Genomic DNA, 26,223 nt, shown 5'->3' on the forward strand with positions numbered 1-26,223 from the left:
ATCCATGTTTACAGCCAAAATGTCTCCAGCAGGGAAGCCTGTGTACATGACAATGGCTTCAGTGTTGGAGATGGATGAGACGGATGGAGCAAGCTTGTATTCACCATGACAGATCATCACCGCATCTCCTCTCCATGTTAATTCAGTGCATGATCATGTCTTCTGAAGAAGGCTAGAGTTGTGTCCTACATTGTAAGATCGGCTCTCTTAAAGAGCTGCAAATCTCAGACTCACTTGCTGGTGATATTGTCTATGTGTAAGGGTGAAAAAGTTAGATGATTGGAGAGCTACAGTTGTGGAATTCATAGCTGATGATACATATGCTTTAGCAGCAGCAGAAGTCAAAATCTCAATTCCATTGGTAGGCTTTCAGTACTTATTTCAAATACAACCACAAAGATAACATGCCTTCCCATCTGGAAAACTGCTGTGAGGAGAAGAATGCTTGTCCAGCCTTGAGTATAGCTTTTGTGAAGAAGAATTGGGAACCACACCATTTTCACAGTTAAAACAAACTCAGAATTCTTAGCATTCTTTAACTTCACGGTTTGCTTTTTTCCCCTGGCTTCATTTGCTGGATCTCTACTTTTCTAGTAAGAAATAAAATGGCCTTTTCAGGCCTCCTGTTAGCATACAGGCCAACCACTGGTGGGATTCCGATTTTTTTTACTACTGGTTCTGTGGACATGGCTTGGTGGGCATGGCAGGGAAAGGCTACTGTAAAATCTCCAGTCAGAGGTGGTATTTATCAGTTCTCCGAACTACTCAAAATTTACGCTACCGGTTCTCCAGAACTGGTCAGAACCTGTTGAATACCACCTCTGAGGCCAACCCCAGGGAGGTATGAGTAAATGAATTAAGCCTCTGGTCTCTTGTCTGCATAGAAAAAATTGGGTTTAGATTCCAGGGCCTGGAAGTGATGTATGAAAACCATTTGTCACTTGTGTGTAATTAATGTAATAGATGCCATACTCCAGTGTCTTGCTGTAATTACAAATCAGGCAGACAGAACAGTATGGAGATTAAATAAAATGAAGACAAGATGCTGAAGAAACATATCAATCATCTAGTGCAAAGAATTAAAAGAAAGAAAAGATAGAATAGAATAACAGACTTGGACCTTGGAGGTCGTCTAGTCCAACCCCCTGCTTAAGCAAGTAATCCTATACCATTTCAGACAAATAGTTATCCAATCTCTTCTTAAAAATTTCCAGTGTTGGAGCATTTACAACTTCTGGAGGCAATTTGTTCCACTGATTAATTGTTCTAACGATCAGGAAATTTCTCCTTAGTTCTAGGTTGCTTCTCTCCTTGATTAGTTCTCACCCATTGCTTCTTGTCCTGCCTTCAGGTGCTTTGGAGAATAGCTTGACTCCCTCTTCTTTGTGGCAACACCTGAGATATTGGAATACTGCTATCATGTCACCCCTCATCCTTCCTTTCATCAAACTAGACATACCAATTCCATATTCCATAGGTCTGCACAGCCATAAAGAAGGGATGCTGGCATGGCCTCCCCATTCTGTATTTCTGGACTTATTCTCAGATTTTATCACCAGCCAACTGATCTTGGTCTGTGAGTAGAACCATTCTCTCTCTCTCAACCTAATAAATTTGGAAAGATACCCTAATGGGCACAGGGAGATAAGCATGCCTGCAGATTCTCATCCTGAGGGAGATGATGTGGGTGAGTAGAGCCCCATAAAGCACAGCTTGCTCCATAAAATCAGAATGCCCCACTTCTCACTAATATTCCAGAAGGTCATGAAAGTGCTTCTTTTTCCATAGGATAAAGTTCATCCCATCATGCTACAATGGTAAGAACTTCAGGTATTTATGGGGGAACTTGATGACTGCATTGGCGTTACTGTAGTCTGGATTGCTTGATTTTGGTTTTATAACTGATTTGATAGACTAAGGTTGAGATAGTTGCTTAGACCCCAAACAGGGAGGTATTTAGTTGTAATAAAGCAATAAACAGGACCGATACATGTTATTATTTAGAGCAAAAATCAAATGTCCAGACACAGGTATCACCATCACAGTAGCATGTCATCACAGTAGCATGTGTAAGTTAAACCATGTTCGGATGAGGAAGGCAGCTTCTCTGGACTTTGCATTTTGTTGTACTTTATTCACTATGGTCATTCTGCAAAGAGATTCCAAAGAAGATTTTCAGATGTCAAAAAAGCAACACTCTTAAAGATATATTTTTCACTTGTTTGTCCAATGCAGTTAGCCTTGATATAAAGGATTTATTTACTCTGAGACTGTTAGTGATGGTTTTTCTACAAAACCAGCTCAGCTGATTAGCAACCTAATGAAGATAGAAGAAAAGATAGAAAAGAAGATAATCACTAGACCTATTTGATCCCTAATGGTGCAGCGCAGGCTGATCCTTTTTGTCATATTCCCTTATACTTTACAATAGGCTTTTCTGGTGCCCTCCTAGTAGATCAGGCTCTAGGTTCTATGCTGGAGATGGTGGGGGATGAAATATGATATCTCTAGCACAGGGCTGTCAAACTCCTGGCCCACGAGCCAGAAGCATCACCCGCTGGCCATGCCCGTGCCTGGTTTAACCAAGGGGGGAAATCCCAATATATCATGTGGTGCCGCCATGACGATTTGAGTTTGACACCCCTGATGTAGTGGAATCAGATTGAATAACAAAATAACTGAGTTGGAAGGAACCTTGGAGATCTTCTAATCCAACACCCTGCTCAAGCAGGAAACCAGGGGTGGGATTCAAATTTGTTAACAACTGGTTGTGTGGGTGTGGTTAGGTGGGCATGGCTAGGTAGGTGTGTCTAGGTGGGCATGGCTATGTGACTGTGTGGGCATGGCATTTTTTTTTTTTTTTTTGTAGCAACCTCCCTCCATTTTTTGAGCCTTCTGGGCCTCAGGGAAGGCTCGGGGGGGTGGGGTTTGCTCCCAGAAACCTTCCCTGGGGCTCAGGAAGAAAAAAAAAATGGATCCTGGAGGGAGCGTGCAACACACATACCCCGTGCTCCGTTTTGGGGCCTTCTTGGCCTCAGGGAAACCTTCTGGGTGAAGCAGTAAGACAGCAAGTGGAATCCCGGCACAGCTGATCATAAGAACAGCTGATCATTGGGAGGGAAAAAATAGAAATACCTTAAGGAATGACTGGGCAGGGAAGAATGCAGTCAGCAATGTTGCGCATGCGCGATAAGGCCTGACTGGGTGGGGAGGGGAGGGATGGGTGGAGAGGGGTGGGGCCAGCCAGGGGCATGATTTTCCGGTTCTCCAAACTACACAGAATCATAACAACCGGTTCTATAGAACCGGTCCAAACCAATAGAATCCCACCCCTGCAGAAAACCCTATACCATTTCAGACAAAAGGGTGGCCAATCTCTTCTTAAAAACCTCAGGGATGGAGGTTTTGGAAGCAAGTCCTTCAACAGATTGATCGTTCTCGCTGTCAGGAAATTTCTCCTTAACAGAAAAACAAAGTTGGAAGGGACCTTGTAAGTCAATCTAGTCCAAGCCCCACCCAAGCAAGAGACCCTACACCATTTCTGACAGATGGCAATCCAGCTTCTTCTTGAAAGCTTCCAGTGATGAAGCTCCCACAACTTCTGAAGGAAAGCTGTTCCATAGATGGATTATTCTCCCTGTCAGAAAATTTCTCCTTATTTCTAGGTTGAATCTCTCAATCAGTTTCCATCCATTATTCCTTCTCTGGCCTTCAGGTGCTTTGGGGAATAGGTTGACCCCCTCCTCTCTGTGACAGCACCTCAAATATTAGAACACTGCTATCATTTCTTTTTGGTTGGAGAAAGCTAGGTTATCTATCAGGGCATTTTTAGAGATGTCAAGCAGCAGGATGATGTAAGAGTTTTGTTTGCGTTAGATAGATAGCTAGATAGATAACTATTTAGCTAGCTAGACAGACAGACATGATAGATTTTGTTGTAAAATTATTATAAGATTGGATCTAACCACAGTGACTTGCAATGGAAATTTCAATCCCAATTATGGTACTAAGCGGAGTGCTACCTTCAACAGAGGCCTTTGTCCTAAAAGGAAAAACAAGGCTGGATCTCAGGAAAGCTGTATCTTTTCCATTTCTCCCATTTATCTGCAGTGAGCAAAAAGGGAAGGAAAGAAAGAACAGAGCCCTTTATTATTATCCTGTTCTGACTATTGGTTTTGCTTCTGAATTCTGTAATGTGAAGCATTGCCCAATTCACTGAGAACATTAAGGGGAACAAGGAAATGATTAGGGAAACGAAGTATTAAACAGAGCCATTCATCTGAGATAGAGGAAGAGATGGGAGAAGACTTGGTGTCTCAATCACACCTGGTTTATGGCCAGCAAGCTTTGAATTTGTGTGACAGCAATCGAGGGCCTGACACAGATTGCATCATAAATAACCCGAGTTCACAATGGTCCGGGAGAATTTAAATGAAAGAGAGGAAAGAAATGAGGCAACAAAGAAGTAAGGCGAGGCTAATGCTTTGAAATTTGAATACCACAAAATAAAATAGGCAAAGGCTAGCAAAGCAAATTCTTTATTACATATCAGCAACCCAGACTGGATGAAATTTCTTAAAACATACAAAAGAATTACTTAAACACAGCTGAGTTTTGGAAATTATTACTCATAATGTCTCAACAGTTTCTAATTATATCTAACTTGTCATTTATGTTATTGGGAATTGTTGCCCATTTGATAATGCAACAAATAATAAAAAATACTTTTCTGGATTTTGCCCCAAATAAACCACAATTTTCACAGTATTGTAAAATTGAGAGCTTGCTTGAATAGAAGGGGTTTAATTAGAATGATACCCACTACCCTAACTGGCTTATTTATCACAAAGCTGTCAGATCCTATTTTTATTAGTGCATAACTGTCTACAAAGACACTGGATACTTTTTGAACTGCTATGAAATAGCTGAAAGAGTTTGTGAAATCAAGGATGAGTTGCTTTCTCCAACAACTATGTCCCAAATGAGTAATGTAATCTAGGGCAGGGGTTGCCAACCTTTTGGACCTCAGGGACCACCAAACTCATAATTTTAGATCCCAGGGACCACTAAACTGGTTCTGTGGGTGTGGCCTAATTTGTGGGTGTGGCTTGGTGGTCATGTGACTGACTGGGCATGGCTTGTATGTAAATATTATAAATATTTAGATAAATATTGATTTTTTTATATAAAAAAAGAGCAACTTTTACCCAAAATCAGGCAAAGCAGGCAGATTGAGTTGCTCACAGAATCACAGATTCATTCAGAAATCTATCTATCTGCCATTGACTACTCAGTCTGTCATATAAAATTTGCTTACAAGCAAAGTCACAAAATTAACTCACAACACACCAAACATGTAAATATGGACTTTTTTATTTAAAAAAAGAGCAACTTTTACCCAAAATCAGGCAAAGCAGGCAGGCAGGAAGATTGAGTTGCTCACAGAATCACAGATTCATTCAGAAATCTATCTGCCATGGGCTAGCTCAGTCTGTTAAATAAAATTTACTTGCAAGCAAACTCATAAAATTTGCTAGCAAGCAAACTTACAAAATTAATTCACAACACGCCATGTATGTAAATATTGAATTTTTTATATAGAAAAAGCAACTTTATCCAAAATCAGGCAAAACAGGCAGATTGAGTTGCTCACAGAATCATTCAGTGATCTATCTATCTGCCATCGGCTAGTTCAGTCTCTCAAATTTGCTTGCCGTGAGTCTGCACTGAATTTGCTTGCAAGCAAACCTTCAGTCCTAAGGGAGATTTGGCTGTGCTTAGCTAGAAAGCAAGAAATCCAACCATTTCCTGCTTCCTAGCTAATCTAAATCTCCTGGCACAGCAGAACAGATGATGGTCGGAAAAAGGAAAAATAGCAACTTAGCAGACAAGTTTGCCGGTAAGGAGTGAGTGGGTGGGGAGGATTCCCGTGGGCCATGTGGGCTGAGCAGCCTTGTGTTTCTGCGCAGCCTGGATTAATTGCTTTGTGGGGGCAATTAATTTTCTGGGGGTGAGATTTCTCTGCATCCCACCAAAATTTTCTCATGGCCCACCAGTGGGCCGCAGCCCACCAGTTGGCGACCACTGATCTAGGGTTCCAAAACAATGGTTTTTATCTAGATGCCTGTGTACCACGTGAATCTCCTAAACCTTGGATTTGCTCCATCAAATACTCTTCCAGTTGTTATCCCATCATTCTTAATGTGATAGAAGAGAGAAACAATTATTTTCACAAAAAGTAATTCCATAACACTGTGTTTAAATTAATTCAGTAAGTTTTTAGTCCTAATCAATTTCTCCATCTTTTCTTGTCTTTTTCTTGTCTTGGCCATTTGGTTGTAAGACTAATAAATTATTTAGTCATAAGACTAATCAACCAATAAATTATCTAAAATCTTGCCTTGGTTCTGATCCTTCTTGGAGTACATCCCCATCATGGTACCCCAGGATAGAATATGATCCTTGATCTGGAAAACAGTCCTCAGTGACACAAAATTTGGGGGTGCAACAACCTCTGAAGATCTTGGCTGAATATCTTGCTAAAAGTGTTGTCAACATTGCAAGAATTCTCCTTCCTTGAGGCTCTGTTGGGAGATTCCAAGTGCATCCAACATTTCCTTCCAAGGCTGGAAAATACATCTATATGAAAACCTGGAGAGCCGTGGGCATTTAGGTGAAACTACTTGTACATGAACCACACACCAATTGTCATCACATTCTGCAGCTGTGTATGTTCCACAGTCACTATTGCAAATCGTTCTTTCTTTTATGGTAACCTTTCTTCATACAAAACCTCCAAGGATAATTTTTAACCAGTGAACAAGGGCTATTATATAAGGGAATATGAGGCATAGAAGCACAACATATAGAAAAGAAAGTGGAACCATCAAGGTCATGTACTAATTGGAGTAGGTTCACTCCAAGAAACATGGAATAGAAGAATGGGAATGTCCTATTTCCATCTGTGAAATGTTGAAGGGTACTATACCTAAAGGGAACATTTAGGACAGTGCAGCTTGATTGTTTTCCCCAAGGAATCTTTCAATCCAAGTTAGATATTTTACTCCCAACCTTGATGCAACAATGCCAACCTTCACCAACCTGGACACCCTCCAAATATTTGGACTTCAACTCCTAGAATTCTCAGCATTGGCTCTATTGGCTTAAGATATCAATGAATTGAAATTCATACATGGGAAATGACTGGCATAAAAGTTTATGTCATGCATTTGGGCAAAGAGCCACACCCTGTTTCAAAGAGGTCCTTTATTATAATAGTTCTTGTAATGCGAGTGTCTTTCAAACTTGAAACTTTACGATGTATGGACATCAACTCTCAGAAGCATGGTTGGCTGGGGACTTTGGGGAGTTGAAGTCCATAAGCCTTAGAATTGCCAGGGTTGTGAAATATTGCTCTAATGCATCTTCTCCAACTTGACTTCATCTGAATATGTTAGATTAAGCTTCATACAACAGTCAAGCTGGCCAAGTTTTCATCAAGGCCAGTGAGCTGGAACAACTCTAGTTTCCAATCTAGGAGGGCACTAGGTTGGAGAAAGGATCTCTAGCTGATGGGCAATCACTGTGTATTCATCCACAGTCATCTGTCCATAAGATGGGACATTAAATGAGGACGCTTATTACAAAGGCACTTAAACTGCCATCCTTACACCAAGAAAAATGGCACCCGGGTGTTTCTGACAGGGTGCAGGTCAGTCTCTGTGCGTGACCTGTCTGATGCTTGATGTCACTTCATGCATTTAGGAAATGGAAGGTGGGGGGGAATAAAACAAGCCAGATAATAATTTTAGGTCTCTTGGAGAAGCAGTTATAGACTCCAGATTTCCTTTTTCTGGTCAGATGATTTCTTTCTTTCTTTTTTGTCTTCCTCTGTCTCTAATGGAAACAAATGTGGGTGCAGAAACACACACACACACACTCACACACACAAGCACACACAGAGCCAGGCACAGGAAGAAATCAATCCATCAAATGTCATTACAGATTTATTAAGCCTGATGTAGAAAGACTTTTTAACATTTTCAGAAAGCATAAAAAGAGCACTTCTGTTCAGTCTTGTGCTTTGAAAATCTAAATATATTTTTATCATATAAATAATTCTTTTCATGTTTTTAAGTGCATCTGTTTTTTTTAAATTATTATTCCTTCTTCAAATTTCCATTATACAGTTGGCCCAAACTGAAGTCTGTCTCGACTGAAATGAAGCTATTTGCAAAGCTAATGATGTTATGCAGCATGTCTACGGCAAGCCGTATCAGTGAGATTTCAGAAAGGTAGTTCAATGAGGAATGCATTAAAATGAGGGACAGCCTCCAGCAAAATGATAATTGAACACACACCCAAGCCCTTAATGTCTGCAGTTGGGTTGCCTGATGCAAATTATGATAACATTTTAGATGGGAACAGTTGCTTTCCAATAACTGCGGTGGAAAACAGACAGGTCTATCTATTTTTTTTCTCTCCCTCTGCCATGGAGCGATGAATGGACATGTTTCTATTTAAAAACAAATATATAATATATGCGTATACACATTTTTTTTAACCATTGGAAAAGAACATTCAGGACTATATGAGCATTATCTCTGCCTTTAGGACATCACAATTAAAGACATCTGATTTGTTCAGCGATTCCATTTTTAATTACATCTATGATACTCGGGGCAATTTTATTTTCATGTGCTTATGGGAGGTGGAACAAGGTTTGAAGTATCAGTGGCAGCTGGATCCATGGGAGGCAAAAAATGTCAGTATGATGCTCAACACCTCAAGAAGCTCCACCCAGTTTTACATATGTTGTATAAAAGGGGCAGGGCTTCACCCCATTCCAAACACCATCTTGATATTTTTTGACACACAGGTCCTTACAGATTATACAAGTCAGCTAAATATCTTTCCCTCCAGCTTCACTAAAATTGTAAAGCTTTTATATAAGATGACCTTGTTTTACAGGAGCCATTGTTTTCTTTTTATCAAGAAAAAAGTTATCCTCCAGAATAGGTCATCAAAATAATTCCCATTATTAACAATTGGTTTTATGGAAAGAGAAAGCAATTGAATAAAATGATACCTCCACTTTTTTGGGAAAAAAGGAATGTATTCAATAACTGCTAAAAGAAAATATCTAACATTGTTTCTTTTCTTTAAAAAAAGCCTTTTATTTATGCTATTTACTAATACTCAGGTCCATTTATGCCAAAACAGCAGAATGATGGTTCCTGAAATTTTATGTGCTGAGATTTGGGAATCAATTTAAGCTTTATTCTGGAGGCAGGTGTACGGAGGTGTTCCAATGATAATGGCTTTTTTGAACAGAAAATCCCATCACTCTCATCCGTGTTACCCGTTCATGATAGGAACTGTAGTCCAACAAATCTAGAGATTGCCAGCTTCCATAAGGCTAGTTTATAGTTTGCATCATTTTAGATTCCTTTTGTACCGAAAAGAAGAAATATTTTTCTCTCTCAAAAAGTTAGAGATGTGTGGTAATTTTTTTCTTTTTTAAAAAATTCAGTAGGTGGTGCTATAATCCTAAATATTACATCCTTGTGGTTTAATTTTCTTCCCTTTTATTTTAACTATAAGGACCATTCATAATCATCAAACCAAGTGAAACATGGTTTTGATTAAAACAGCCTGTTGGCTCAATAATCTTAGTAATTTTAAAAACATCCTTAATGTGAAAGAACAGTACTACAATGTCAGCTGTGGCCTCAGGGCCCATTAGAATAGCAACAAAATAAATAAGAGGGAGAAATGTGAGGTCATGAAAACAAAATTAAGCTAATGTTTCAAATTTTGACAATTACAAATGGTTCTTCAGAGGAGACTTTCTCCCTCCCCTGCCCTCAGTTTTCTTTAAAGAGAAAAATAAAATAAAATAAAACCCAGGCACTATTAGATAAAACACAGAGAGGGCAATTGCACATGTTCCAATTGTTCAGGAGGGCTAAGCATGACTTCAAACCAAAATTTAGGACTTATTTTCTTCCCCTCCATTTTCATCATCACCAAAAACTGGGCAGTTCCCCGCAAAGCTATCTTTTCCTCTTAAAATCCATTTTAATTTCTCATTGTGGAATTAAGAGCTGGTGAGGCAAGGAAAGACACCAGTGTGACTCAGCAGGCATAGTGGGCTGGAGGCGCTGGGGAAGGGTGAGATTCCTTTCTCTTGTTATCAAGGGTTCCTTTGCGTAGGAAACAAGAGACCAGCCACCAGAACAAAAGATCAGTGTTCATTAACATGGCAATAGAATTCATCATTTACAAATATGTACAGTACAAAAATGCACCAAAGGCTCCCATCACCAGCTGGTTGAAGCTCCTGGGCACACAGAAACAGCTTTCTTTTCCTTATTCCTACATCCCTCCCCTTTCCCAGCCCCCTTCCAACCCTTTGCCCCCCACCACGCCCCCCAATATACAGGCAATATAATCTATATACAGCATGCTACTCGTAACAAAATAGTGCAGACACACCAAAGCATTCTTACAAATGGATTGGCCATGATTGTGAGTTTGGGGAGGTGGGAGAGAAATGATTCTTCGAGACTTCATTTGTACCGCTATCTTTTTTTTTTTTTTTTTAGGGAGCTCTGATCTGAAAGGACATTTGACATGTGTGTCTGTGTGGGTGTGTGTAGTGTCTGTGGGTGTGCAAAAGAGAATGCGAGAGCGAATGAAAAAGTGTCCAGGGTTCCTAAACCTGATCAAAGAGGGAGTGGACCTTTGAGAGAACTTGCTCAATGGAGTCTAGTTTTAAGTACCACTGAGATGTCATAGAAAATGTAATAAAGTTCTAGTGAAGAACATTTTTTTAAAAAAAAATCCGAGAATATACTGTACCTTGCTGAGATGAAAAGAGCTACTTGATTTTTACTAGCTTTTCCAGCAAAACTTCATTTGTTTTAAACAAGGAGTCCTCTTTATTGCTTAGTACTACAAACTGTTCCAGACAAACAGAAAAGGGGTGAAATAAAAATATAATTTCTTGAACAATACTATTGTCCTGCCTACACTTCCCAAAAATTAAAAACTCTGCATAGATTGGCATATAAAATTTAGCATATAGAATAAAATCCTACATTCTAAAACAGGGATGCATAACAGCAAACCTCCTTACCACACTCCTGTAGAATATTGAATGAGGCCACAACAAAGATTAAATTAGAGTGCATTTCATGTATCCACATTTAATTACATTTAAATGTTAGGATTATGCAACCCAACCCAGACCCAGTTTTTTTAGGAAAATCAGTCCCATTTTGATGGCTGAGTTGCATCAATTTGAGCTCCTTTAATTCAAATCAATCCAAATGCTAATATCTGCAAAACAACACCAGAATGGTCCAGGTAGAATAGCATTGATCTAGAGGGATTACATTTGATTCAATAGTTCATTTGTTGCTTTAATTTGTAAACCCAATTTGAATGGGAAATCAAATTGAGTCTCTTTGAACTGAATCTTCAAATGAGCCCTATTAATATGATTCCTCTCCTCACCACTCCCATTTAGTAATTTCATTTGTCTTTCACAATTAAAATTATAGTTTGGAAACAACCCTTCAAGAAATCTGGGATCCACACACAGGACTTTTGGAGTCAGTCATAAATAGTCTTGGAGTTTGCATCTCTTCTCTAAAGAGATTTTTAGACCTCAATGCTTTAGCTTCTGTGTCAGCTTTTCCTATTTTAGTGCCTTGCAGATTTGTTGCTTGAATTTGTTGCTAGAAGTTCTCATTTGAAGTGAGCACTTGCCTGAGATAGGCTGGCCTACAATACTGTAGTAGATGCAAGAACATAGAAATATAGAAAAACTCTTTCAGGGTTTGTCTCTTGTTTCTTTTTCAGAAGAAAAAAAGAGAGATGAATCCATTCTTACAAGGAAGTTTTTGTTCCACAGGAAAAATTCCAAAATTTTCAGGGATCCTGCTATCACATTGAAAAGATCTTCAAAATTTGGATTTGGCTCAAGCACAAGTTAGACTTCAGATATATACTTTGTATAAATGCATTTATAACAATATAGGGAATCTATCAATTTGTAATTCACTCCTAGCTTGTAATGTGAATCACCTAGCAAGGGAAAGATTTCCATATATCTTTGTCCTAGCAAAACAATTACCATATGTAAAGACTGAGTAATTGAGGGAGAAGGATTTTGTGGATTAAACAGAACAGAACAGAATAGCAGAGTTGGAAGAGACTTTGCAGGTCTTCTATTCTAGGGGTCACCAACCTTTCGGACTTCAGGGACCACTAAATTCATAATTTTAAATCCTGCAGACCACTAATATGATTTAAAAAATGAATAGTATTTAGTGCAATATAAAAACTGCAAATAATTTTTCTGTGGACCACCGAATGTTCCACGGACCACCGGTTGGTGACTGCTGTTCTAGTCCAATCCTCTCTTCAATCAGGAGATCCTATATCACTTGAGACAAATGGCTATCCACTCTCTTTTTAAAAGCCTCCAGTGATAGAGCACCTCTTCAACATTAACATTTGGTTTTTTATTTAAGCAAAGATTATATCCACTTTTGTACAATTAAGAATTCAAGTTGGAACGAACTTAAGTCTAGCATACATCTTATTTTTCCAACTGGAAATGTGGGTTGTCTCTCACAAGGTGAGCCTATGGGACAGTGTTTTTCAATCTTAGTAATCTTAAGACGTGTAGCCTTCAGCTTTCCTATGCTGCCTGGGGAATTTGTGGAGGGGTGAAGTCCTCACATTCTAAAGTTCCTGAGACTAAAAAACATTGGCCTCTGCCTTAGATTTCTTATTTTTAATTCTCCTGCAAGATCTGTTCATAATTATTTTAGTAAATGAGAATGACTCCCATATTTTTGGAGATCCGTGCTACACCTTTCTCACAAGTCAAAACTTTCCAGAATATCAATGATCAATAGGCGTCAGAAAGGGCATTCGGCCAGTAAACACTCAGCTCCATTCAGTTGTCTCAATTCTAGCAATTGAAAGGCAAGAAATGCATGAAAGAAAGGAATTTACTGAATAAAATGTAGTCTCTACTGTTTTAGATCATAACCCAATAACATGACTCGGATGAAGTATTCATTATATTCTGCTGTTCCTGTTTCATTTAGGGATCACATCATTTACCCATCACTGTTTTTTTTATGGGAACCAAAAAGCAGGATTGAGCTCCCTGGAGAACGAAAAAGAGAGATGGCAAAATGACCTATAGATTGTGACATTCTTGAGTATAAAGTTGGAGATGGCTTTTACATTAAGCTATCAAGTACATATACTTTTCAGGTTTCCAGCCCATTTTTATCTCTAGTTTATAAACTATTATTTAACTGTAATTCCAAATTAGTTGGCTTGGTGTTTCTGCAAGACTGTGAGTAGAAATATAGCTGCTGGATCTTCTATAGTACAGAAACAGGAACCTATTCATCCCTTCTGAGTTTCCTTTAGATCCACTATATCTTCATAGCTATGATATAACAACTAGAATAAACATTAAGAATCGGGAGGTCCTATATTTCAATCTTACCATTTTTGAATGATCTGAACTAAAATCTTATATAACAGGCTTTGTATCAACACCCAAAGGTGCTCTCTCCTAAGAAAATTATACCTGGAGATCAAAGAGTTGATAATCTGCAATGGACAAGACCAAAGCCACAATAAAAATGCAACTTCAAAAGGCTTCAGCTGGATTCTGTGAGATCTCACGCAAGATAGCCAAATCATTTGTGATATCTTGGGAGATGCTCACAAAATTTATTAGGATTTTAGAGATGTTCATGATGTCAGAATTTTGATATGATCTCTTAATAGGGTTTTGGCATGTTTACCATGAGGTTTCTCTTGAGTAATCCAACAGAAGTTGCCAATTTCTGATTTAGAGCTAAAATCTGTAATACTACACTGAGATTTTCAAATATGCAGACTTTTATCATAGCCGTGGAAGACTTCATTAAATTTTACTTTTAAAAAGTAGAATTGAGAAGCATTTAAACAATTCTCCATGGTTTTCATTACAGTTATACTTCTGATGTCAGAGAAAAACAATACTGTTCTTCTCTGGTCTGTTATTTACTTATTTGCTATTTCATATATTGAAGCTTTTCAATATCTGAAATCGTAAAAGGTCAAAGAAAAAAAAATAATGGCAGGAGAGGTTAGAATTTGAAAAAGGTAAAATGTTTACTGTATTTATATGCTGAAATGCAAATTTTCTATAGCCTACACCAGAATATTACAATATCCTTATGGCAATGAATCACATGTATTTTTATTCTTCTGTTCTAAAGATATAAGTGTTAAATATGTATTTATATTTATTATGGTTCATCACACAGTCAGTCAGATGTTTTGACTGGATTTGGCATTTTTATGCTTTTGAAGACCTGGGATAGGCAGACGATGTTTGATAGCGTTAAAGATATCGTCGCAGGATATAAGCTGTTCCAAGTAAAGCTGCCTTTTGCAATTGATTGGTGGTGATTTTGTTAATGCCAGTGATGTTCGTGGTCTTCCAAATGTTTTAGGATTGCACCCAATATTTAAAGTATTATTACCATTATTACTTATGTGTACATTTTTCTTGTTTTCTTGTTGATGGAATTTGTTTACCCATTTGTGTGGGAAGGTGAAATTTACATTTGCTGTAAAAATCTAATTCTGCTAAATGTATTTATAACCTAGTACATATGGTGCTTTATTTATTGCTACATAATAAAAAAAAAGATAATCTTCTTTCATTTATATTGCTGGAAACATCTTTGACAGTGTTCTCCTGTAAATGGTTATAGGGAGAGTAATATGTAACATTGATTTTCAAAATGACTTTTAATCTCTTTACATTTCATATAAAAGAAAATGAGTTAATGTTGAACATACTTTTTAAATAACGAAGGTACTGTCATATAATCCAGGATTTTGTACATTTTATAATAACAATGTATACATTTAACACTATACAATATAGGAAATTAAACATTTGAGGTTATATACCCAGGCAACTGCAGAACCAAACTGCCTTTCAGATGATCGTTTAAAATTTAGCTCATTTTAATTCTTCGGTCTGCATTGTTTTAGGAAAGGTGATTTAACTACTGATGGTGGTATTAATTGCTTGTGGATTGCTCTGGACTGTTTGTAACTTTACAAGCAGGAAAGGAAAAATACGAATGAAAAGCCTGGATAATGGACATGGTAGTATCTGGAGACAGCAGAAAAAAGAGAAAGAATTGGACAAGATTACAAAATACAAATTCCTGCAAATAGGAATAATCAGTCTGTGTCAAAGGAAAGCAAAGATTATAGTACCAAATAGAGAGTTGTGACTTGGTATAATTCCAAAACATTTGGATTATCACTTGAACACCATCAGCATTGACAAAACCATTATCAATCAATTGCAAAAGGCAGCTTTACTTGGAACAGCTTACATCCTGTGGCATCCATACCTATAATATCATCAAACCACAGCTGCCTGTCCCCAGGTCATTGAAAAGGATTCTCAATCACTGAATAAAAATGCCACACCCAGTCCAAATATCTGACTGACTGTGCAACCAGCCATAACAATGACCAAAGAGATAATACCCTGAGCTCTATCCACGTGTTTGATGAACTCTACTTCAGCCCATTAAATATGTTCTCCAGAAGTTCAGCAAGAATGAAGTCATATCAATTCACTATCTTTACTAAATGATCTCTGCTTTAGCAGGTTTTATTTAAAATCCACTCCTCCAAAAAACTCAGACAGGCAGCTGCCAGGAGGGGTAATGGATTTGCTTTCACATAACTAGTCCTTGTCAAAAAGCGCACCATCTAGAGTCAGCATTTCTTCCCTATTTGAAGAACCCACCATTTCTTCTTTCTTTCTTTCTTTGCTTTTCGGAACAAAACTGCAGTGAGAATATTTACAAATTAACTAGACTTCTTTAAAGATGTTACATCTGTCTAGGCTCCAATTTATTTAACACTTTTTTCCTCCCAAGTGATGGAAATGAAGCTATAAAGTCATGTAGACGAGCCAATGCTGGCTATGTAGAGCAGCTGGTCATGGTATTATGAACTACAAGTAATTAGGAAATACTCGGAGATGCAAGTTATTTGCAGCACATTCTTTTCCCCCCACCAATGTGAGCATGCAAAAAATGTGTGATGAGAGGAAAAGGCATAATCTAAATCTTCACCTTTTTTATTTTACACACTGATCAGGATAATGATTAAAAAAAAATCTCATGTTTCTGAGTAAATCTTCCCAAACAGTGATGCTGGTGACAAGGCTTTCTATTTTATTGCTGCATGAAAGAGTAAACAGCTTGGATATATAGTGTATCAATATGCCACTTGCTAATAAGTAGGGATGCAAATCATAAATATTCAGCTATTTGATCACTGTTTTTTTTAATTAATGTTTTGAGGATCTCTGATAAGAATAAAAGTCAGGATGATAATATTGAGCAGAGGCGGCAGAGAACGATGCAGTGATTTTCCCCTCGTATTACCTGATTTATATGACAGATAAACTATCAGTTCAACCAGGTTTGTAACGAGAAAGAATAGAAATCTGTGAGAGGGAGTAAATATTTGAGTTTAAGCATATTGTATAATCCAAAAATCTTCCCCAACGAGAACAATGGAAGGAAAATGATCAAAGTTGAAAATTCTGTATAGTTTTGCATAAGGATTTGTGATCTGTGGGCAGCCTTTAATTTTTTTTTGTTTTGAGAGCTGGACCCCAGGCTGGGGGATTGGGAGGGCAGGGGGCTTTCTTTGGTCATCTTCCTGAAGATGAATAATGACTTGTTAGATAAACCTATCAAGAATTACCCTTGTGATTGGCATGGTGTCCTTTTGAGGTAAAAAGTCTGCTGCATTATTTTGGTGTATCTGTTCTGTTCTATCCAAAATACATGGAGGCCTGTTTTCAGATTGAGTGCAAATGTGTGGTCTTACTGTTAATTGTATCTGGAACTGTTTGCTCCTCAAAAAAGGTTTGCTTCCAATATAATCCACTCTATTACTACTACTCCTTATTTCCAAAGGGTAGGAAAGAAGTTTTGCAGTCAATGGTACATTACCTTTATCTCATTTAGAGAAATAAGATGGGTTTTAATTATGCCTAAACCGTTAGTAGCCATCGCTCTAATACCATCTGCAACCAGCAGAACTAGAAGCTTAATGTTTATTTAGAATAAAAACTGATGTTCTCAGCTCTGCCAATGTTGGACTACACTAGACAGAGGCTAGGTCTAGTTAAAATCTTACCGTACAATACCAAGGATGAATGTAGTAGATTGCAAGATCATTGCAAGATCATTGTTCACCAGCCTTAGTTGAATGGAGATCCTAAATTTCACATGGAATCTCTAAAGCAGAGATGTTAAACTTGCAATGACACATTGTTGTCATGTGACGTATCACAACTTTTTCCCCCTTCGCTAAATCAAGGGTGGGCGTGGCCAGCACATGGCACATCTGGCCCGCAGCCCACAAGTTTGACGCCCTGCTCTAAAGCATCTTCTGTCTAACTTTCTGAAAGATTTTGAAATATCTACCTACCACCTCTTACCAAGTCTGCAAAAAGTTTTAAACATCCCCCCTGGTTTCAGGTAACTTTGCATTGGATTGCATTGATTTATTTCTACCTTTTAGCCAAGACAGATGCAGACCCAATGACAGCAACAAAGGAGGCCTCTTGAAGGTCAGTAGCACTCAACATTAGTCAGATAGAAAAATAGGCACGCTTGTTGGTTTCTTCCTGAACAAACTGTTTAAAGGGAAGTCTGCTACCTGTGCTAATGTTCTCAAGTCAAATTATAAAACGCACCCATAATTCTGCTGATGGTTGATGTTTCTTTCTGCAATCTTTACCTCAAGTTTTGATTCCTCAAGATCTGGCTTCTTCATGGTCATTTAGGCATAAAGTTGAATAAGGAAGGGTAGAGACTGCAACCTTATCAACTCTCCTTTCTCTATCTTAGGAAATAACTGAAGAAAGTTATCTCGGCATGCAGCCTGTTGACATGAGGCGCAAGTGGGGCAGAATTGGCCAGCCTTGTCTTGCTCTGAAGCCTGGCAGGGTAAGCCTGTCTGAACTAGGATGGGAGACCACTAAACAATTTCATGTGTGTAGACACTGGATTGGGCAGGATCTACAAAACCTCAAGTTAATAATAAGCCAACATGGTACAGGTAATCCTCGACCAGTGGTGGGATTCAATTTTTTTTTACTACTGGTTCTGTGGGTGTGGCTTGGTGGGTGTGACATGGCTTGGTGGGCGTGGCTCCCCACCCCACTAACCTGCTTTCCATCTCTGTTCTCCTGTGCAGGGCAACCAAAGAAGACCCAGGTGATCAGCTGGGACTCAGGAGGCAGAGAATAGATGTGGGTGGGGCCAGTCAGAGGTGGTATTTGCTGGTTCTCCAAACTACTCAAAATTTCTGCAACCAGTTCTCCAGAACTGGTCAGAACCTGCTGAATACCACCTCTGTCCTTGACTTACAACAGTTCTGGCCCTTTTTCACACTTACAATGTTTGTAGCATCCCTATGGTCATGTGATCAAAATTTGGATGCTTGGTAACTAACTCATATTTATGACCTTTGTAGTGTCCCAAGGTCATGTGATCCATCTTTTGGGATCTTCTGACAAGCAAAGTCAATGGGGAGGCCAGATTCACTTACCAACCGTGTAACTCATTTTACGACTGCAATGATTCACTTAACAGCTGTGCCAAGAAAGGATGTAAAATGGGGCAAAATTCACTTTAACAGCTGCATCACTTAGCAACAGAAATTTTGGGCTCCATTGTGGTCATAAGTCGAGGATTACCTGTATTTCAAGGTTTTGAAAGTCTTCATGCTCATTATTTGGCTGTACGTCAAAAACCAAACTGCAAGGTGAATGGTAACGATTGCTATTATTCCTTCCAGTTTTTGACATGTGGAGACTGAGGCCAAAAAACAAAACAAAACAGATATCAGCTTGTGATCTTAAGGCAGAAGCAATATTTTACTCGGAAGATCCTCCCATCTATGCACAAAAGCACCTTCTTGTCAATGTCATTTTCAGCTCCTATCAATTACAACATTATCCGCATGTAAGTGCTTCCCCTTAAACAGAGCCTTCATTCTGTACTGCATCAAGCATACGGCAGTTGTTAGAAAGGCAATGAGTAGATCTTTTGGGGGAATGGTCATTTTATCTCCCCCTAACCCCCAAAATAACTGGCTTCCCACCTCATCCTAATACACGCAACAAAGCAGCCAAATGTTTCTGCAGAACTTCATTGAATTATCCCCAACTCGGCCTGGTGCAACTGTACAGCTTCAGAGGAAATCCACGCTAAATGCATCAGTTTGTCTGTAAGAGTATTTTGCCATTCAGAGACAGTGGCCAGCCTCAGCACGTGCATCGCTTCCATCTTAGCCCATCCGAAGGCTCCGTTCATTTCCAGTTGAGTAGGTTAAGCAAAGACAGACCTCACTGTTCTCAATTCACTTTATGATCCTCCTATCATAAAAAAATAATATCAGCACCTTGCTTTCATGTCAGGACTATGTTCGAGCCGCTATTCCCTATGCTCATGAGTAAATCCCATAAAAGCTACTCGATTGTGTTGTCGCTACTTTTTCCTTGTGGATGATTGATTGATGGATGAGTGCTGACACTTCAGTGAAGCTATTTCGACTGCCATCTCAATCCGATGATGTGAGGGGTATATTTTCTGTCCATGCCTCATTACTTCAGAATGACATTCCTGGAACTTCATTTACCTTTTTCCCTCCTTCCCTCAAGCGCCATATTTTTTTCCCCCATCTCGGTTATGCATGGCATAAAAAAAAAAGCAATTTGCCATTATATGCAGCATAAGGGCAGCTCTTTCCCTAGGAGGTAAATAAGAAGGGAATTCCCTCCTTCCCCCCTCTTCCTCTCTGATTGTTGAATTCAGGGATCTTGTCAGAATTTCTCAGTTCTGATGGAGAAGCTTTTAAAAAACAAAAAAAAACCCTGTTGTTAAAACTGAAGGCGACACAAAATGTGATGTGACCTATTTTATTCATGTATGGCCAACTTTACCTTTCATTTCACTTGTTGTCTTTTACAGTATTTATTCTTCTAATGACTCTATCTTTCCCCTCATGTATTTTCACGTGTAGGCTTTGATTATAAGACACAATTCACTTGTCTTTTGAAGAGCAAACTTTGCCCTTATTCGGTCTTATTTCTGTCTTGTCCTTATGCACAAGCATGTTTTCTCATAGGGGATGGCATTATTTATACGGGAAATGACGATCTGGGACAAAGAAGGTTATGCCTCTATTTAACCCCTACCCAAAAATGTATCGGTGCTGGAGAATTTGCTCCATGCAAATGTCTTGAAAGGTTTTCTGAGTTGACTTAGAACCTGATTCTAATCTGTGTAATACAGTATTCCTGTTAATAACAACACATAATTAAGACATCCGTTAAAAATCCATAACGTTAATTTAATGGAGAAAATCTAATATGGTTCTATTGGAATTTTTACGTTAAATTAACTTTAACGGGCTTTTAATGGATGTCTTAATTAGATCTCATTATTAACGTGAATATTCCACAAATTAAAATCAGGACCTCCAAAGTTTTAATGGAAAAGAAAAGTTGAGAGGGACCATTTTAAAAACAAAACATTTCTCCCCTTTTCTAGGCAATAGATAGTCTTGTGAACTTAAGCAGGAATTTTAAAAAGACACTAAAAGGCAATGTTTCTGTATCATAGCTATCTAAAGAAGCAACAATAATCCATGCACATCATAATGTCAGTTGCACAACGATATCAGGAAGTGCACAACATTGTTCTCCACCCTCACTCCCTGGGTAAATGGAGTTTTTGTCATATTACAGAAAATCTGAAAATAATCCCTCCAATCTGGCCCCTTTTTTGATCTATTGTATCTGGAATTTCTATTCCAAACCCATCGGAAAGCCACAGGACTAGCGTAGGTAGTCTACAAAAATGTTTCTCAATAATACAGGCAAGAGATGACTGTACCATAGTTCACTGTTTTTAGCACTGAATACACACAATCTTTGCTGGCTCGTTGAAAAAAAAAATCCACTCCATTGCATACACCTTGAGAGACAGAACAGCGGAGATTTTAAATAAAAATTATTAACAAGAGAGAGAAGACAACATGAATTATAGATGCAAAAAAGCAAAAACAAAACCAGAAATCCGTTTTTCAACAAATCTTTGGCAGCAACATGGTTAACCACATAACTATCTGAACAACTTGCTGGGAAGATTAACGCTGTTCTGAGTTTTTTTTGGCTCAGAATCTGTTTTAACTTAATAATTCTTCTACTTACGGTGATGTATTGATCCCTGGTGCAATGACTGGATTGGGCAGGCCAGGTGTGGGTAATAGCTGCACTGAGTTGAAACATTTCCTTTAAACAAACTATCCCAAAGGGGTTATAAATAGGAAATGGACATTACCATGAAAAGCAAAGCGTCTAGTGTGGCTGCATCTTGTGGAACATGCCTCGACATTAAACTATGAAGAATTGTTTTCTGTTTTTTCTCCCCCCGTTGAGTGTTACAAATTGACAAAATAAGTACATCAATGTTTTCAGTCATTATCCTACTTCAGTGGTACTTTGTTTTACTGACAGCAAAAAGGGGACAGTGGAACTCAGAAAGCCTTGGTGCAGTTTATCAATGACAATCTAATATCGTCCATAAGCAGGGGAGTGGAAATCAATACTTCATTACCAAATTGTTAGTGAGTATGAAGAAGAATAGCTGGAGATATTTTTATTATTATTATTATTATTATTATTCTTTTGGCAGTCTTCTCTGTCCAGGTGGTTGGAAGTTCAATGTCAGAAGTGGTGCGTCATGCAGAGGTGCGTTCAGAGTGGGCTTGGGGATTAAGGCATCGGTCCTGAAATTAGAAATGATAAAAACAACAATGCAAATAACAGTGCAGCCTTCTCCTCCACCACCTTTCAACCATATTTCGAGTCATGCCCCATGAGAGAGGTGTCTGTCTTTGGGGGTGGGGGGAAGATGGGATGCAAGTGGGTAACAAAATCAATAGCAATAACATTATGACTTATATACTTATATACTGCTTAATAGTGCTTTTACAGCTCTCTCCATGCGGTTTACAGAGTCAGCATATTGCCCCCAACAATTTGGGTCCTTGTTTTACTGACCTTGGAAGGATGGAAGGCTGAATCAACCTTGAGCCAGTCAGGATCAAACTCCCGGCAGTAGCCTGCAATGCTGTGTCCTAACCACTGCACCACCATGGTTCATCAAAGATGTCCTCAAGGATGCATCCTACCATGTTTAATCTGCCCATGCTGGTGAGGTCCTTCTTTGGGATCAGAAGCCTGTTTTGTGATGATGCCCATTTATACAATAATTTCTTTTTTTGATAGTTGTGTTGGGGGGAGGGATGGGTTTGGTGGTGGACCTGCCCATGAAGTTCATACTTGTTGAGGTCACTGGGACTTGAACTTGACTTGAAGGACAGTACTCTGAACCTCTTGGAGCCTATTCTGCTGGTGCTGAGAGCAGAAGTTACTGGTGGATGGGGCCCCAAGGGTGAGGGGGTGCTGTTTTCTTTCCACTTCTCTCTTTTCTTTCTTTTGGAGTTTCTTTGGGGGTACCTACTCTTTCCTCTTTACTTGTGACCATCCCAAAGGGGTATGTGCGTGTGTTCCCCAAAAGGCAACTGGACTTTCATGGTGTTTTCTTTGAAAATGTTTCACTTCTCATCCGAGAAACTTCTTTAGTTCTTTATCCAAGAACAGAAGATGCTTCTTGGATGAGAAATGAAACATTTTCAAAGAAAACATCAAGAAAGTGCAGTTGCCTTTTGGGGAAAAAAGGAAACACTTTTGGGACAACCATGACCTGGGTGACTGAGAATTTACTTTTGATATACCTATTACAATACTTCTCTTTTTCTTCACATGCTGTAGGATAAATAGGAAGAAGCTGTCATTCCTATCAAAGGTTTCAATTGCTTATGATATCTTTTCATAATGGGAAGCCAGATCCTCAATAAATCAATTTAAGAGCTGCATGTGACCTGAGGGATGCAGGTTATCACCCTGACTTTTCAATATTGGGAGAAAATGTTACTAAGTACAGGGTTTAAATCCAGTGTGTGAATATTGATGCTTAATAGTGTGTTAAGCTGTAAATCAGGGATGCATATGTCACTGTGCTGGACCCACATTTTTGCATAATATGTAAACAGACTTTGGACTTTGCAATTGTAAGATACAGTGTTGGGCTACCAACTTGGTTGGCTTCAAAGGTTTGATCCATTTAATAGAGGTTTGTGGGATCACTGGCAATTAGGCTTGATGGCAGTGTGGACAGCTGTGGAGGTTTTCCACTAGGACCGGGGTCCCCAAACTTGGCAACTTTAAGACTTGTGGATTTCAACTCCCAGAATTCTCCAGCCAGCTGCTGGCTGGAGAATTCTGGGAGTTGAAGTCCACAAGTCTTAAAGTTGCCAAGTTTGGAGACCTCTGCACTGAGATTAGTAGGTTTCCTTGTTCAATCAGTTGGTCAGTCTGAAAACAGACTGATGCACTAGATAGACTAGGGGCCCAACCCATTAATGTCTTGCTTATATGTCCCCCCTCTTCCCAAATCTGGTTATCATAGAGCTTGTACTATAGCAAGGAAGGTGCCATTCTTTTAATGTAACAGAAGAGCAAAATTAAAAGACGCATAGGCCATAATAACTGTATCGAAGTAATTGTTGGATAAAGGAATTGTAATTAAATGCATTAATCATAACTATGTTTAAATCATTTAATTAAAAGATATCCAGTTTTTGTTTTAGATCCAGTTATTTGTTTATTCTGGTTCTTCCTAATCTTTGGACTTTTGTCCATGGGAAGCTGGGTAAAACCACGTGGGCCCATTTGCCTGATCATCCACTTCTGGATAATGCATTCATTTGTGGGGAGAGATCAAAAAGGTTAAAAAAAAGAGATAAAAAGATAAATAGTAATATAAATTATATGTGAATTAACTATCCTTGACATTGTAATGGTAAAGGTAAATTTTTCCCCTATCCAATCATATTGACACTAGAGGGTGCTGCTCACCTCTGTTTCCTAGCTAAGGGAGCCAGCATTGTCTCAAGACAATTCCTTCATCATGCGGCCAGCAAGACTATATAAGGGTCTTCAAACTTGGCTAGTTTAAGATTTGTGGACTTCAACTCCCAGAATTCCTGAGCTAACATGACTGGAGGAAGAATTCTGGGAGTTGAAGTCAACAGGTCTTAAACTTGCCAAGTTTGAAGACCCCTGCTATATGCTGAAGCACATGGAACACTGTTACCTCCCCCCCCAAAGTGGTACCTATTTATCTACTCACATGTGCATGCTTTTGAACTGCTAGGTGGGCAGGAGCTGAGGCAAGTAATGGGAACTCACTCTGTTGCACAGCACTTGGGTGTTGAACTTAGACTGTCAGCTTTCCAGCTGACAAGCTCAGCATCTTTAATCACTGAACCATTGCACCTCTATTTCCATTGTAAACCTGTCTTGTTCTGTTGCCTACAGGTCCACAAGGGATTCTTCTGGAAGTGACCAGAGAAAGAAACTACGGCTTTTTTTCATTGATTTTCCAGCCAGTTCTGGAAAGGAGCCATCACACATTTCAGATACTACAATAAGCCATTCTTACACCGTTCTGTGTCAGTGTGATGACCAGAAGGTATAAGCCAAGGTTTTCTAGCTAAGCTACAAGCTTGGTTTGCCACGTCTCCAAACACATCACCTCTAATTAGCTTTTGCTTGCACGACTCCCTTGCTGCCAAGCCTTTTCTCTTCCATTTTCCTCCCAATGGTACACAATCTTTTCCTCAGAATCTTTTTCATAGCTGCCTCTTCTCATTCATTTTCCCTTTCCCTAACTCCACCTTTCTTTATCTCCAGTCCACATTTCTTTAACTTCTGAAACATCACTGCAACATTAAAAGGTTGTTGATATTCTGAAAAGAGTACAGAAAAGAGCAACAAAGATGATTAGGGAGCTGGAGGCTAAAACATATGAAGAACACTTGCAGGAACTGGGCATGGCTAGTCTAGTGAGAAGAAGGAATAGGGGAGACATGATAGCAGTGTTCCAATATTTGAGGGGCTACCACAAAGATGAGGGTGTCAACCTATTCTCCAAAGCTTCAGAAGGCAAGACAAAACCAACTAATCAAGGACAGAAGCAACCTAGAACTAAGGACAAATTTCCTAACATGAGAACAATCAACCGGTAGAATGGTTTGCCTTCAGAAATTGTGGGTGCTCTAATACTGGAGGACTTCAAGAAGAGACCGGACAGCCATTTATCTGAAATGATATAGAGTCTCCTGTTTGAGCAAGGGATTGGACTAGAAGTCCTCCAAAATCTCTTTTGGAGATTTTTATTCCCATCTTGCTATTGTTGCATCTCTGGATGCCCTACATCTTTGCTTCCTTTCCTCCTTGGGCTTAAGATTCATCAGCCTTCCATCTCTTGACCAGATTCCTCAGGGAAAGATTAATCCAAAAGGTTTTGCCTTGCCTTTCCCTTGCAGATGTGGTTTGACTGTTTTTTAGCCCTTTTGCTCCCTTAGAAAAAACATTGAACATTTGAAGACACCCAAACCCACTTATGAAAAGTGCCAAAGCCTTCACTGTCACCACTGTTGATGTCCAGAAGTACTTTATACTAAAGTAGAGGAACATAATATTGAAACACATTAATTTATGTAAGCTTAGATTTCTCTGTCAAAAACCTTTCCTTCCCCAGTCAGAAGTGGGTCAAGAGAGTATCAAACTAATGAGCTTTTAAAAAATTATTTCCTTTCACTTTTCCCTCATGCTGCCATGAATATTTCTTCGTTCATCACTAATACATTTCTTAATGAAACAGTATGTCAACCTTTCTTTGAGAAGGAACGGCAACAATTGTGTTGGGAATCTCAGCATCTCTACATACGGATGGAAATGAAGCAGTAGAAAAGGCTACACTTTGGTTGATTTCATGCTCTCCAGAGCACTTTCTACTTTTTAACAAGGTAGCAAATATACAAGGGTGGGTTTCTACCAGTTCTGTCCACCTCTGTAGAACCGGTAGCTCTGAACAGCAGCAGACATAGAACTGGTTCTATGTCTGCTGATGTTTTTGCCCACCCGCCCACCTGGGTTCTTAC

The 26,223-nt window shown here is 38.9% G+C and overlaps 1 protein-coding gene and 1 long non-coding RNA gene across 3 annotated transcripts in view; one reads left to right on the plus strand and one right to left on the minus strand.

Annotated features, from left to right (window-relative positions):
* The window catches only part of LOC148126014 (uncharacterized), a 34,433-nt gene that overhangs the window by 6,434 nt on the left and 1,776 nt on the right, over positions 1–26,223 (plus strand). The window contains exons 3-4 of the long non-coding RNA XR_015742684.1: positions 22,169–22,366; positions 24,596–24,749. This is a non-coding gene — a long non-coding RNA (uncharacterized LOC148126014). The remainder of the gene's footprint in view (positions 1–22,168; positions 22,367–24,595; positions 24,750–26,223) is intronic.
* Positions 18,540–26,223, minus strand: part of TSHZ2 (teashirt zinc finger homeobox 2) — a 410,566-nt gene continuing 402,882 nt past the window's right edge. For both annotated transcript variants that reach the window (XM_087928987.1, XM_087928988.1), the window contains exon 3: positions 18,540–21,939. The gene's annotated coding sequence lies outside the window, so the exon portion shown is untranslated. The remainder of the gene's footprint in view (positions 21,940–26,223) is intronic.

The sequence above is a fragment of the Pseudonaja textilis genome, chromosome 3 (assembly GCF_049901715.1).
Source record: "Pseudonaja textilis isolate UNSWEBS1 chromosome 3, rPseTex1.2, whole genome shotgun sequence".
In the NCBI taxonomy this organism is placed as follows: Eukaryota; Metazoa; Chordata; class Lepidosauria; order Squamata; family Elapidae; genus Pseudonaja; species Pseudonaja textilis.